The 13,731-nt window shown below is 37.4% G+C and overlaps 10 non-coding genes across 10 annotated transcripts; all 10 read left to right on the top strand.

The window, feature by feature from the left end:
* The first annotated feature begins 1,566 nt into the window (after positions 1-1,566).
* Trnam-cau (transfer RNA methionine (anticodon CAU)) lies at positions 1,567-1,638 on the top strand. Its single transcript has one exon. It is a non-coding gene; the product is annotated as a tRNA-Met (tRNA).
* Positions 1,639-2,250: 612 nt separating this feature from the next.
* Trnam-cau (transfer RNA methionine (anticodon CAU)) lies at positions 2,251-2,322 on the top strand. Its single transcript has one exon. It is a non-coding gene; the product is annotated as a tRNA-Met (tRNA).
* Positions 2,323-3,618: 1,296 nt separating this feature from the next.
* On the top strand, positions 3,619-3,690 carry Trnam-cau (transfer RNA methionine (anticodon CAU)). The gene has a single exon. It is a non-coding gene; the product is annotated as a tRNA-Met (tRNA).
* A 1,982-nt stretch (positions 3,691-5,672) lies between these two features.
* Trnam-cau (transfer RNA methionine (anticodon CAU)) lies at positions 5,673-5,744 on the top strand. The gene has a single exon. It is a non-coding gene; the product is annotated as a tRNA-Met (tRNA).
* A 612-nt stretch (positions 5,745-6,356) lies between these two features.
* On the top strand, positions 6,357-6,428 carry Trnam-cau (transfer RNA methionine (anticodon CAU)). Its single transcript has one exon. It is a non-coding gene; the product is annotated as a tRNA-Met (tRNA).
* A 612-nt stretch (positions 6,429-7,040) lies between these two features.
* Positions 7,041-7,112, top strand: Trnam-cau (transfer RNA methionine (anticodon CAU)). The gene has a single exon. It is a non-coding gene; the product is annotated as a tRNA-Met (tRNA).
* Positions 7,113-7,724: 612 nt separating this feature from the next.
* On the top strand, positions 7,725-7,796 carry Trnam-cau (transfer RNA methionine (anticodon CAU)). The gene has a single exon. It is a non-coding gene; the product is annotated as a tRNA-Met (tRNA).
* Positions 7,797-9,778: 1,982 nt separating this feature from the next.
* On the top strand, positions 9,779-9,850 carry Trnam-cau (transfer RNA methionine (anticodon CAU)). The gene has a single exon. It is a non-coding gene; the product is annotated as a tRNA-Met (tRNA).
* A 612-nt stretch (positions 9,851-10,462) lies between these two features.
* On the top strand, positions 10,463-10,534 carry Trnam-cau (transfer RNA methionine (anticodon CAU)). The gene has a single exon. It is a non-coding gene; the product is annotated as a tRNA-Met (tRNA).
* A 612-nt stretch (positions 10,535-11,146) lies between these two features.
* Trnam-cau (transfer RNA methionine (anticodon CAU)) lies at positions 11,147-11,218 on the top strand. The gene has a single exon. It is a non-coding gene; the product is annotated as a tRNA-Met (tRNA).
* Positions 11,219-13,731: the final 2,513 nt, after the last annotated feature.

Here is a 13,731-nt window from a genome sequence, read left to right as displayed (position 1 = left end):
TTGATAAGTTTTCTGAATACTACTATAATGTTGTATAAACTGAGTAAAAAAAGGTCAAAATACGATTGAAAAATTACATTGGGGTTTACATAAAATATGTTATATTGCGTGTAACATTCTACATTTAACTGGGTTGCTTAGTTGGTAAATTTTAAAAAAGGGTAAAATTGATGTAAACTAGAAAGCTAATATTCACTCATTCAGCAGAGTGGCGCAGCGGAAGCGTGCTGGGCCCATAACCCAGAGGTCGATGGATCAAAACCATCCTCTGCTACTTATCCAGCTGTGATCGTATAGTGGTTAGTACTCCACGTTGTGGCCGTGGCAACCCTGCTTCGAATCCAGGTCACAGCAGATTTTGCTTTTACTGGATTGAGTGATGCAAAGCTGTTCTGTTGCTAGAGTCGAACACAATGTCCGATAACGGCCTTTCAAATCAATGCTTATCAATTCAGGTAAAAGTTGCAGATGATCAACAGCATGAATCGATGCAAATTTTTATTGCCGCAATTTCAAGAATGGGTTTATTACATATATAATTGATAACTTAATCAACACAAGAGTAGTGGAACTGCGTGTTTATGAAACATTAAAGTTATGTAGTTTGTTTGAACTACTAACACAACATACAATCTACACAAATAACAGTATTTTAAAATGCTACCAATTTATAGCTTTTGTGTTGATAAGTTTTCTGAATACTACTATAATGTTGTATGAACTGAGTAACAAAAAAGTCAAAATACGATTGAAAAATTACATTGCGGTTTACATCAATATGTTATATTGCGTGTGACACTCTACATTTAACTGGGTTGCTTATTTGGTAAATTTTAATAAAAGGCTAAATTGAAGTAAACTAGAAAGCTAATATTGACTCATTCAGCAGAGTGGCGCAGCGGAAGCGTGCTGGGCCCATAACCCAGAGGTCGATGGATCGAAACCATCTTCTACTAATTATCCAGCTGTGATCGTATAGTGGTTAGTACTCCACGTTGTGGCCGTGGCAACCCTGCTTCGAATCCAGGTCACAGCAGATTTTGCTTTTACTGGATTGAGTGATGCAAAGCTGTTCTGTTGCTAGAGTCGAACACAATGTCCGATAACGGCCTTTCAAATCAATGCTTATCAATTCAGGTAAAAGTTGCAGATGATCAACAGCATGAATCGATGCAAATTTTTATTGTCGCAATCTCAATAGTGGGTTTATTACATATATAATTGATAACTTAATCAACACATGAGTAGTGGAACTGCGTGTTTATGAAACATTAAAGTTATGTAGTTTGTTTGAACTACTAACACAACATACAATCTACACAAATAACAGTATTTTCAAATGCTACCAATTTATAGCTTTTGTGTTGATAAGTTTTCTGAATACTACTATAATGTTGTATGAACTGAGTAACAAAAAGGTCAAAATACGATTGAAAAATTACATTGGGGTTTACATCAATATGTTATATTGCGTGTGACACTCTACATTTAACTGGGTTGCTTAGTTGGTAAATTTTAATAAAAGGCTAAATTGATGTAAACTAGAAAGCTAATATTGACTCATTCAGCAGAGTGGCGCAGCGGAAGCGTGCTGGGCCCATAACCCAGAGGTCGATGGATCGAAACCATCCTCTGCTACTTATCCAGCTATGATCGTATAGTGGTTGGTACTCCACGTTGTGGCCGTGGCAACACTGATTCGAATCCAGGTCACAGCAGATTTTGCTTTTACTGGATTGAGTGATGCAAAGCTGTTCTGTTGCTAGAGTCGAACACAATGTCCGATAACGGCCTTTCAAATCAATGCTTATCAATTCAGGTAAAAGTTGCAGATGATCAACAGCATGAATCGATGCAAATTTTTATTGCCGCAATTTCAAGAATGGGTTTATTACATATATAATTGATAATTTAATCAAAACATGAGTATAGTGGAACTGCGTGTTTATGAAACATTAAAGTTATGTAGTTTGTTTGAACTACTAACACAACATACAATCTACACAAATAACAGTATTTTCAAATGCTACCAATTTATAGCTTTTGTGTTGATAAGTTTTCTGAATACTACTATAATGTTGTATGAACTGAGTAACAAAAAAGTCAAAATACGATTGAAAAATTACATTGCAGTTTACATCAATATGTTATATTGCGTGTGACACTCTACATTTAACTGGGTTGCTTAGTTGGTAAATTTTAATAAAAGGCTAAATTGATGTAAACTAGAAAGCTAATATTGACTCATTCAGCAGAGTGGCGCAGCGGAAGCGTGCTGGGCCCATAACCCAGAGGTCGATGGATCGAAACCATCCTCTGCTACTTATCCAGCTGTGATCGTATAGTGGTTAGTACTCCACGTTGTGGCCGTGGCAACCCTGATTCGAATCCAGGTCACAGCAGATTTTGCTTTTACTGGATTGAGTGATGCAAAGCTGTTCTGTTGCTAGAGTCGAACACAATGTCCGATAACGGCCTTTCAAATCAATGCTTATCAATTCAGGTAAAAGTTGCAGATGATCAACAGCATGAATCGATGCAAATTTTTATTGTCGCAATCTCAATAGTGGGTTTATTACATATATAATTGATAATTTAATCAAAACATGAGTATAGTGGAACTGCGTGTTTATGAAACATTAAAGTTATGTAGTTTGTTTGAACTACTAACACAACATACAATCTACACAAATAACAATATTTTCAAATGCTACCAATTTATAGCTTTTGTGTTGATAAGTTTTCTGAATACTACTATAATGTTGTATGAACTGAGTAACAAAAAGGTCAAAATACGATTGAAAAATTACATTGGGGTTTACATCAATATGTTATATTGCGTGTGACACTCTACATTTAACTGGGTTGCTTAGTTGGTAAATTTTAATAAAAGGCTAAATTGATGGAAACTAGAAAGCTAATATTGACTCATTCAGCAGAGTGGCGCAGCGGAAGCGTGCTGGGCCCATAACCCAGAGGTCGATGGATCGAAACAATCCTCTGCTACTTATCCAGCTGTGATCGTATAGTGGTTAGTACTCCACGTTGTGGCCGTGGCAACCCTGATTCGAATCCAGGTCACAGCAGATTTTGCTTTTACTGGATTGAGTGATGCAAAGCTGTTCTGTTGCTAGAGTCGAACACAATGTCCGATAACGGCCTTTCAAATCAATGCTTATCAATTCAGGTAAAAGTTGCAGATGATCAACAGCATGAATCGATGCAAATTTTTATTGCCGCAATTACAAGAATGGGTTTATTACATATATAATTGATAATTTAATCAAAACATGAGTATAGTGGAACTGCGTGTTTATGAAACATTAAAGTTATGTAGTTTGTTTGAACTACTAACACAACATACAATCTACACAAATAACAGTATTTTCAAATGCTACCAATTTATAGCTTTTGTGTTGATAAGTTTTCTGAATACTACTATAATGTTGTATAAACTGAGTAACAAAAAGGTCAAAATACGATTGAAAAATTACATTGGGGTTTACATCAATATGTTATATTGCGTGTGACACTCTACATTTAACTGGGTTGCTTAGTTGGTAAATTTTAATAAAAGGCTAAATTGATGTAAACTAGAAAGCTAATATTGACTCATTCAGCAGAGTGGCGCAGCGGAAGCGTGCTGGGCCCATAACCCAGAGGTCGATGGATCGAAACCATCCTCTGCTACTTATCCAGCTGTGATCGTATAGTGGTTAGTACTCCACGTTGTGGCCGTGGCAACCCTGATTCGAATCCAGGTCACAGCAGATTTTGCTTTTACTGGATTGAGTGATGCAAAGCTGTTCTGTTGCTAGAGTCGAACACAATGTCCGATAACGGCCTTTCAAATCAATGCTTATCAATTCAGGTAAAAGTTGCAGATGATCAACAGCATGAATCGATGCAAATTTTTATTGTCGCAATCTCAATAGTGGGTTTATTACATATATAATTGATAATTTCATCAAAACATGAGTAGTGGAACTGCGTGTTTATAAAACATTAAAGTTATGTATTTATGTAGTTTGTTTGAACTACTAACACAACATACAATCTCAACAAATAACAGTATTTTCAAATGCTACCAATTTATAGCTTTTGTGTTGATAAGTTTTCTGAATACTACTATAATGTTGTATAAACTGAGTAAAAAAAGGTCAAAATACGATTGAAAAATTACATTGGGGTTTACATAAAATATGTTATATTGCGTGTAACATTCTACATTTAACTGGGTTGCTTAGTTGGTAAATTTTAAAAAAGGGTAAAATTGATGTAAACTAGAAAGCTAATATTCACTCATTCAGCAGAGTGGCGCAGCGGAAGCGTGCTGGGCCCATAACCCAGAGGTCGATGGATCAAAACCATCCTCTGCTACTTATCCAGCTGTGATCGTATAGTGGTTAGTACTCCACGTTGTGGCCGTGGCAACCCTGATTCGAATCCAGGTCACAGCAGATTTTGCTTTTACTGGATTGAGTGATGCAAAGCTGTTCTGTTGCTAGAGTCGAACACAATGTCCGATAACGGCCTTTCAAATCAATGCTTATCAATTCAGGTAAAAGTTGCAGATGATCAACAGCATGAATCGATGCAAATTTTTATTGCCGCAATTTCAAGAATGGGTTTATTACATATATAATTGATAACTTAATCAACACAAGAGTAGTGGAACTGCGTGTTTATGAAACATTAAAGTTATGTAGTTTGTTTGAACTACTAACACAACATACAATCTACACAAATAACAGTATTTTAAAATGCTACCAATTTATAGCTTTTGTGTTGATAAGTTTTCTGAATACTACTATAATGTTGTATGAACTGAGTAACAAAAAAGTCAAAATACGATTGAAAAATTACATTGGGGTTTACATCAATATGTTATATTGCGTGTGACACTCTACATTTAACTGGGTTGCTTATTTGGTAAATTTTAATAAAAGGCTAAATTGAAGTAAACTAGAAAGCTAATATTGACTCATTCAGCAGAGTGGCGCAGCGGAAGCGTGCTGGGCCCATAACCCAGAGGTCGATGGATCGAAACCATCTTCTACTAATTATCCAGCTGTGATCGTATAGTGGTTAGTACTCCACGTTGTGGCCGTGGCAACCCTGCTTCGAATCCAGGTCACAGCAGATTTTGCTTTTACTGGATTGAGTGATGCAAAGCTGTTCTGTTGCTAGAGTCGAACACAATGTCCGATAACGGCCTTTCAAATCAATGCTTATCAATTCAGGTAAAAGTTGCAGATGATCAACAGCATGAATCGATGCAAATTTTTATTGTCGCAATCTCAATAGTGGGTTTATTACATATATAATTGATAACTTAATCAACACATGAGTAGTGGAACTGCGTGTTTATGAAACATTAAAGTTATGTAGTTTGTTTGAACTACTAACACAACATACAATCTACACAAATAACAGTATTTTCAAATGCTACCAATTTATAGCTTTTGTGTTGATAAGTTTTCTGAATACTACTATAATGTTGTATGAACTGAGTAACAAAAAGGTCAAAATACGATTGAAAAATTACATTGGGGTTTACATCAATATGTTATATTGCGTGTGACACTCTACATTTAACTGGGTTGCTTAGTTGGTAAATTTTAATAAAAGGCTAAATTGATGTAAACTAGAAAGCTAATATTGACTCATTCAGCAGAGTGGCGCAGCGGAAGCGTGCTGGGCCCATAACCCAGAGGTCGATGGATCGAAACCATCCTCTGCTACTTATCCAGCTATGATCGTATAGTGGTTGGTACTCCACGTTGTGGCCGTGGCAACACTGATTCGAATCCAGGTCACAGCAGATTTTGCTTTTACTGGATTGAGTGATGCAAAGCTGTTCTGTTGCTAGAGTCGAACACAATGTCCGATAACGGCCTTTCAAATCAATGCTTATCAATTCAGGTAAAAGTTGCAGATGATCAACAGCATGAATCGATGCAAATTTTTATTGCCGCAATTTCAAGAATGGGTTTATTACATATATAATTGATAATTTAATCAAAACATGAGTATAGTGGAACTGCGTGTTTATGAAACATTAAAGTTATGTAGTTTGTTTGAACTACTAACACAACATACAATCTACACAAATAACAGTATTTTAAAATGCTACCAATTTATAGCTTTTGTGTTGATAAGTTTTCTGAATACTACTATAATGTTGTATGGACTGAGTAACAAAAAAGTCAAAATACGATTGAAAAATTACATTGCGGTTTACATCAATATGTTATATTGCGTGTGACACTCTACATTTAACTGGGTTGCTTAGTTGGTAAATTTTAATAAAAGGCTAAATTGATGTAAACTAGAAAGCTAATATTGACTCATTCAGCAGAGTGGCGCAGCGGAAGCGTGCTGGGCCCATAACCCAGAGGTCGATGGATCGAAACCATCCTCTGCTACTTATCCAGCTGTGATCGTATAGTGGTTAGTACTCCACGTTGTGGCCGTGGCAACACTGATTCGAATCCAGGTCACAGCAGATTTTGCTTTTACTGGATTGAGTGATGCAAAGCTGTTCTGTTGCTAGAGTCGAACACAATGTCCGATAACGGCCTTTCAAATCAATGCTTATCAATTCAGGTAAAAGTTGCAGATGATCAACAGCATGAATCGATGCAAATTTTTATTGTCGCAATCTCAATAGTGGGTTTATTACATATATAATTGATAATTTAATCAAAACATGAGTATAGTGGAACTGCGTGTTTATGAAACATTAAAGTTATGTAGTTTGTTTGAACTACTAACACAACATACAATCTACACAAATAACAATATTTTCAAATGCTACCAATTTATAGCTTTTGTGTTGATAAGTTTTCTGAATACTACTATAATGTTGTATGAACTGAGTAACAAAAAGGTCAAAATACGATTGAAAAATTACATTGGGGTTTACATCAATATGTTATATTGCGTGTGACACTCTACATTTAACTGGGTTGCTTAGTTGGTAAATTTTAATAAAAGGCTAAATTGATGGAAACTAGAAAGCTACTATTGACTCATTCAGCAGAGTGGCGCAGCGGAAGCGTGCTGGGCCCATAACCCAGAGGTCGATGGATCGAAACCATCCTCTGCTACTTATCCAGCTGTGATCGTATAGTGGTTAGTACTCCACGTTGTGGCCGTTTCAACCCTGATTCGAATCCAGGTCACAGCAGATTTTGCTTTTACTGGATTGAGTGATGCAAAGCTGTTCTGTTGCTAGAGTCGAACACAATGTCCGATAACGGCCTTTCAAATCAATGCTTATCAATTCAGGTAAAAGTTGCAGATGATCAACAGCATGAATCGATGCAAATTTTTATTGCCGCAATTACAAGAATGGGTTTATTACATATATAATTGATAATTTAATCAAAACATGAGTATAGTGGAACTGCGTGTTTATGAAACATTAAAGTTATGTAGTTTGTTTGAACTACTAACACAACATACAATCTACACAAATAACAGTATTTTCAAATGCTACCGATTTATAGCTTTTGTGTTGATAAGTTTTCTGAATACTACTATAATGTTGTATAAACTGAGTAACAAAAAGGTCAAAATACGATTGAAAAATTACATTGGGGTTTACATCAATATGTTATATTGCGTGTGACACTCTACATTTAACTGGGTTGCTTAGTTGGTAAATTTTAATAAAAGGCTAAATTGATGTAAACTAGAAAGCTAATATTGACTCATTCAGCAGAGTGGCGCAGCGGAAGCGTGCTGGGCCCATAACCCAGAGGTCGATGGATCGAAACCATCCTCTGCTACTTATCCAGCTGTGATCGTATAGTGGTTAGTACTCCACGTTGTGGCCGTGGCAACCCTGATTCGAATCCAGGTCACAGCAGATTTTGCTTTTACTGGATTGAGTGATGCAAAGCTGTTCTGTTGCTAGAGTCGAACACAATGTCCGATAACGGCCTTTCAAATCAATGCTTATCAATTCAGGTAAAAGTTGCAGATGATCAACAGCATGAATCGATGCAAATTTTTATTGTCGCAATCTCAATAGTGGGTTTATTACATATATAATTGATAATTTCATCAAAACATGAGTAGTGGAACTGCGTGTTTATAAAACATTAAAGTTATGTATTTATGTAGTTTGTTTGAACTACTAACACAACATACAATCTCAACAAATAACAGTATTTTCAAATGCTACCAATTTATAGCTTTTGTGTTGATAAGTTTTCTGAATACTACTATAATGTTGTATAAACTGAGTAAAAAAAGGTCAAAATACGATTGAAAAATTACATTGGGGTTTACATAAAATATGTTATATTGCGTGTAACATTCTACATTTAACTGGGTTGCTTAGTTGGTAAATTTTAAAAAAGGGTAAAATTGATGTAAACTAGAAAGCTAATATTCACTCATTCAGCAGAGTGGCGCAGCGGAAGCGTGCTGGGCCCATAACCCAGAGGTCGATGGATCAAAACCATCCTCTGCTACTTATCCAGCTGTGATCGTATAGTGGTTAGTACTCCACGTTGTGGCCGTGGCAACCCTGATTCGAATCCAGGTCACAGCAGATTTTGCTTTTACTGGATTGAGTGATGCAAAGCTGTTCTGTTGCTAGAGTCGAACACAATGTCCGATAACGGCCTTTCAAATCAATGCTTATCAATTCAGGTAAAAGTTGCAGATGATCAACAGCATGAATCGATGCAAATTTTTATTGCCGCAATTTCAAGAATGGGTTTATTACATATATAATTGATAACTTAATCAACACAAGAGTAGTGGAACTGCGTGTTTATGAAACATTAAAGTTATGTAGTTTGTTTGAACTACTAACACAACATACAATCTACACAAATAACAGTATTTTAAAATGCTACCAATTTATAGCTTTTGTGTTGATAAGTTTTCTGAATACTACTATAATGTTGTATGAACTGAGTAACAAAAAAGTCAAAATACGATTGAAAAATTACATTGGGGTTTACATCAATATGTTATATTGCGTGTGACACTCTACATTTAACTGGGTTGCTTATTTGGTAAATTTTAATAAAAGGCTAAATTGAAGTAAACTAGAAAGCTAATATTGACTCATTCAGCAGAGTGGCGCAGCGGAAGCGTGCTGGGCCCATAACCCAGAGGTCGATGGATCGAAACCATCTTCTACTAATTATCCAGCTGTGATCGTATAGTGGTTAGTACTCCACGTTGTGGCCGTGGCAACCCTGCTTCGAATCCAGGTCACAGCAGATTTTGCTTTTACTGGATTGAGTGATGCAAAGCTGTTCTGTTGCTAGAGTCGAACACAATGTCCGATAACGGCCTTTCAAATCAATGCTTATCAATTCAGGTAAAAGTTGCAGATGATCAACAGCATGAATCGATGCAAATTTTTATTGTCGCAATCTCAATAGTGGGTTTATTACATATATAATTGATAACTTAATCAACACATGAGTAGTGGAACTGCGTGTTTATGAAACATTAAAGTTATGTAGTTTGTTTGAACTACTAACACAACATACAATCTACACAAATAACAGTATTTTCAAATGCTACCAATTTATAGCTTTTGTGTTGATAAGTTTTCTGAATACTACTATAATGTTGTATGAACTGAGTAACAAAAAGGTCAAAATACGATTGAAAAATTACATTGGGGTTTACATCAATATGTTATATTGCGTGTGACACTCTACATTTAACTGGGTTGCTTAGTTGGTAAATTTTAATAAAAGGCTAAATTGATGTAAACTAGAAAGCTAATATTGACTCATTCAGCAGAGTGGCGCAGCGGAAGCGTGCTGGGCCCATAACCCAGAGGTCGATGGATCGAAACCATCCTCTGCTACTTATCCAGCTATGATCGTATAGTGGTTGGTACTCCACGTTGTGGCCGTGGCAACACTGATTCGAATCCAGGTCACAGCAGATTTTGCTTTTACTGGATTGAGTGATGCAAAGCTGTTCTGTTGCTAGAGTCGAACACAATGTCCGATAACGGCCTTTCAAATCAATGCTTATCAATTCAGGTAAAAGTTGCAGATGATCAACAGCATGAATCGATGCAAATTTTTATTGCCGCAATTTCAAGAATGGGTTTATTACATATATAATTGATAATTTAATCAAAACATGAGTATAGTGGAACTGCGTGTTTATGAAACATTAAAGTTATGTAGTTTGTTTGAACTACTAACACAACATACAATCTACACAAATAACAGTATTTTAAAATGCTACCAATTTATAGCTTTTGTGTTGATAAGTTTTCTGAATACTACTATAATGTTGTATGGACTGAGTAACAAAAAAGTCAAAATACGATTGAAAAATTACATTGCGGTTTACATCAATATGTTATATTGCGTGTGACACTCTACATTTAACTGGGTTGCTTAGTTGGTAAATTTTAATAAAAGGCTAAATTGATGTAAACTAGAAAGCTAATATTGACTCATTCAGCAGAGTGGCGCAGCGGAAGCGTGCTGGGCCCATAACCCAGAGGTCGATGGATCGAAACCATCCTCTGCTACTTATCCAGCTGTGATCGTATAGTGGTTAGTACTCCACGTTGTGGCCGTGGCAACACTGATTCGAATCCAGGTCACAGCAGATTTTGCTTTTACTGGATTGAGTGATGCAAAGCTGTTCTGTTGCTAGAGTCGAACACAATGTCCGATAACGGCCTTTCAAATCAATGCTTATCAATTCAGGTAAAAGTTGCAGATGATCAACAGCATGAATCGATGCAAATTTTTATTGTCGCAATCTCAATAGTGGGTTTATTACATATATAATTGATAATTTAATCAAAACATGAGTATAGTGGAACTGCGTGTTTATGAAACATTAAAGTTATGTAGTTTGTTTGAACTACTAACACAACATACAATCTACACAAATAACAATATTTTCAAATGCTACCAATTTATAGCTTTTGTGTTGATAAGTTTTCTGAATACTACTATAATGTTGTATGAACTGAGTAACAAAAAGGTCAAAATACGATTGAAAAATTACATTGGGGTTTACATCAATATGTTATATTGCGTGTGACACTCTACATTTAACTGGGTTGCTTAGTTGGTAAATTTTAATAAAAGGCTAAATTGATGGAAACTAGAAAGCTACTATTGACTCATTCAGCAGAGTGGCGCAGCGGAAGCGTGCTGGGCCCATAACCCAGAGGTCGATGGATCGAAACCATCCTCTGCTACTTATCCAGCTGTGATCGTATAGTGGTTAGTACTCCACGTTGTGGCCGTTTCAACCCTGATTCGAATCCAGGTCACAGCAGATTTTGCTTTTACTGGATTGAGTGATGCAAAGCTGTTCTGTTGCTAGAGTCGAACACAATGTCCGATAACGGCCTTTCAAATCAATGCTTATCAATTCAGGTAAAAGTTGCAGATGATCAACAGCATGAATCGATGCAAATTTTTATTGTCGCAATTTCAATAGTGGGTTTGTAGTGGCTTGGGAGCCACATCCAATACCATTATATCAATTGTGGAAACATATGCGCCATTTAATTAGTAAAACATTGTTCATTGGTAAAACAGCAGCTAACATTTAATATTTGGCTGCAGATGCAATTTGGCTGCAGCTGCAACTTGATAAAACTGCAATCGTGATGTAATATTTGGAAACTTGCCCCTAAATAACTTTATGTGAAAACGCCGTTTAGTGCGTTACCAGGTGATTTCATAACATCCTAGTTTTAACTGAATGTAATTCCCATTGCCAACGCTTTGCCTTTATCGTTCACACATTCTGAAATGTTCGTGTATATTGTGTTGAATATTTCCGTTCACATCGCTCCGCTTTATAAACTCGAACTGATACGCGAGTAGCGGCGCAGACAGAGAGATACTGAATCGTACGAACGTATTACGTTAGTCGTGTTAAAATGTAATTCGTTAGACTTGTTTTAATTGGTGAATGCTAAGTTTGTGATTGTGTAATATTAATCGGAACCTGTACAGTTCCTACAATAAAGGATTGTTTCTGATAAACTGTATCTGTTAATCGTAAGAGCTTTCGGCTTGTAACACGTTAAGGTTAGAGAATTCTAACCGCACGCAACCACGGAGTCAGATCATTAATTCGGCAGGTAAATTAAGTCCGAATAACATAAGTTAAAACAAGCAGCAACCTCTGCATTTTGGTGACCCCGACGTGATGGAACGTGTTTCAATGAAGCTGGTAATGCTAACTTTATTCTTGTAAACAAGTTGATTTAACAACAACGACAGCAATGGCTCCAGCTCAAAGTAGTTCAGTTTCTGACGGATATGACGAAGACGACGATGATGACGACGCTACAACCTCTTCTGCCACATTCAGGACTTCTTGGACTGGTCGCAAAATCATTCCACCGAAACGTTTCTCTGATTACAAACACAACATGTTGTTTTGTTTGCTGCTTACGTGTTTCTTTTTGTTTACATCAGCCGCTCAGGTGAATCTTCATCTGGACTCACAGCAATTTCTATTACGTCATCGTTCGTTTCTTGGATCACATAAGATGCTACTTCATTACAACTCTACGTCTTTATACAGAGTTTCCTTACCTGACCTCGGAATCTCCGTACATCACTGGAGGAAGTGTTCCGCACGTGCGAAAAGCTGCTATGGCAATCATATTCACTGCGACAACAACAACTTTATCTTTCGCTACCAGAAATGTACAGAGCTCGACAGACTCGCTCTTTTTCGTCCTAACCTGCCACGGCGTGTGTCTTCTCAAACGCCACACTCCCAATTCTCGCGACTTCTTGCAACCTTTGACGGACAACAGGACGATCTCATTTCCGAAGTTCTCACTACTTTCAATGAGGAGAACAAGTTCCTACACTGTCAACTCACGAAGCTGATTGGCACACTCTACAAAGCAGTTGGGAAGATTTTCCCTACTGAGATACTGTCTTCTACTCTTGGACATCAAACCATGGGTTCCAGCCTTGGAGATTTTATGTCCAGAGCAACATGTCACTCTATCAACGGTACCGTCTTACCGTCACTTGCGTACCGCAACGCGTTTAGCCAACGCCCTCTCATCCTATATCGCGATCAAAACGGCCACAGTCAATACGGCCAACTCATTTCAGACAACATTGTCTTACCGGGAGTACATCTGCTGGAATCGTATCGACCAGCAAGGAGTTTTGTCTTTCGAGTTCTGGGACACACCGTCCTTTATCACAACTACACCTTATCGCACGAACATGTGCAGGTGCACCAACTCAACTTACCTTTGTCGACTATACACATCAACTACAATGCTCCCGACTACGAGAAGATTCTCAACGAGCTACCTGACTCCGACTCGTTCACTGACCTTCAATCGCTGCTCAGCTCTATGTCTGAAGCCAACCTGCTTAAGGAGAAAATGCGACATGTCATAACAAGTCTTACTACTACTGATGAAACTATGATCAACGGCTCCTACGTCGCCGACACATTCGCGCACGCCGCAAAACAAACACTACTGCTTGCATTGTCGCAGATTACGAATCCATTTCTCTCAGCCCTTATATTCATCCTACAACTACTTGCCATGATGTGGGCCCTCTTCCATACCATCGGGTTTATCCGATCATCTCCGCAGCATTTGCGGTATGCCAGATCTCTTGTATCCCGTATTCGCGCTGGACGCAACCAACGAGATGCACGCCCGCAACACACTCAACCGTCGCCTTTGCTTCGACGTTCCCGTGACCAACCGTC

The sequence above is a fragment of the Clavelina lepadiformis genome, chromosome 9, assembly GCF_947623445.1.
Source record: "Clavelina lepadiformis chromosome 9, kaClaLepa1.1, whole genome shotgun sequence".
NCBI classification, from domain to species: Eukaryota; Metazoa; Chordata; class Ascidiacea; order Aplousobranchia; family Clavelinidae; genus Clavelina; species Clavelina lepadiformis.
Note: the sequence above shows the minus strand (reverse complement) of the source record. Positions and strands in the feature narration are given on the sequence as shown.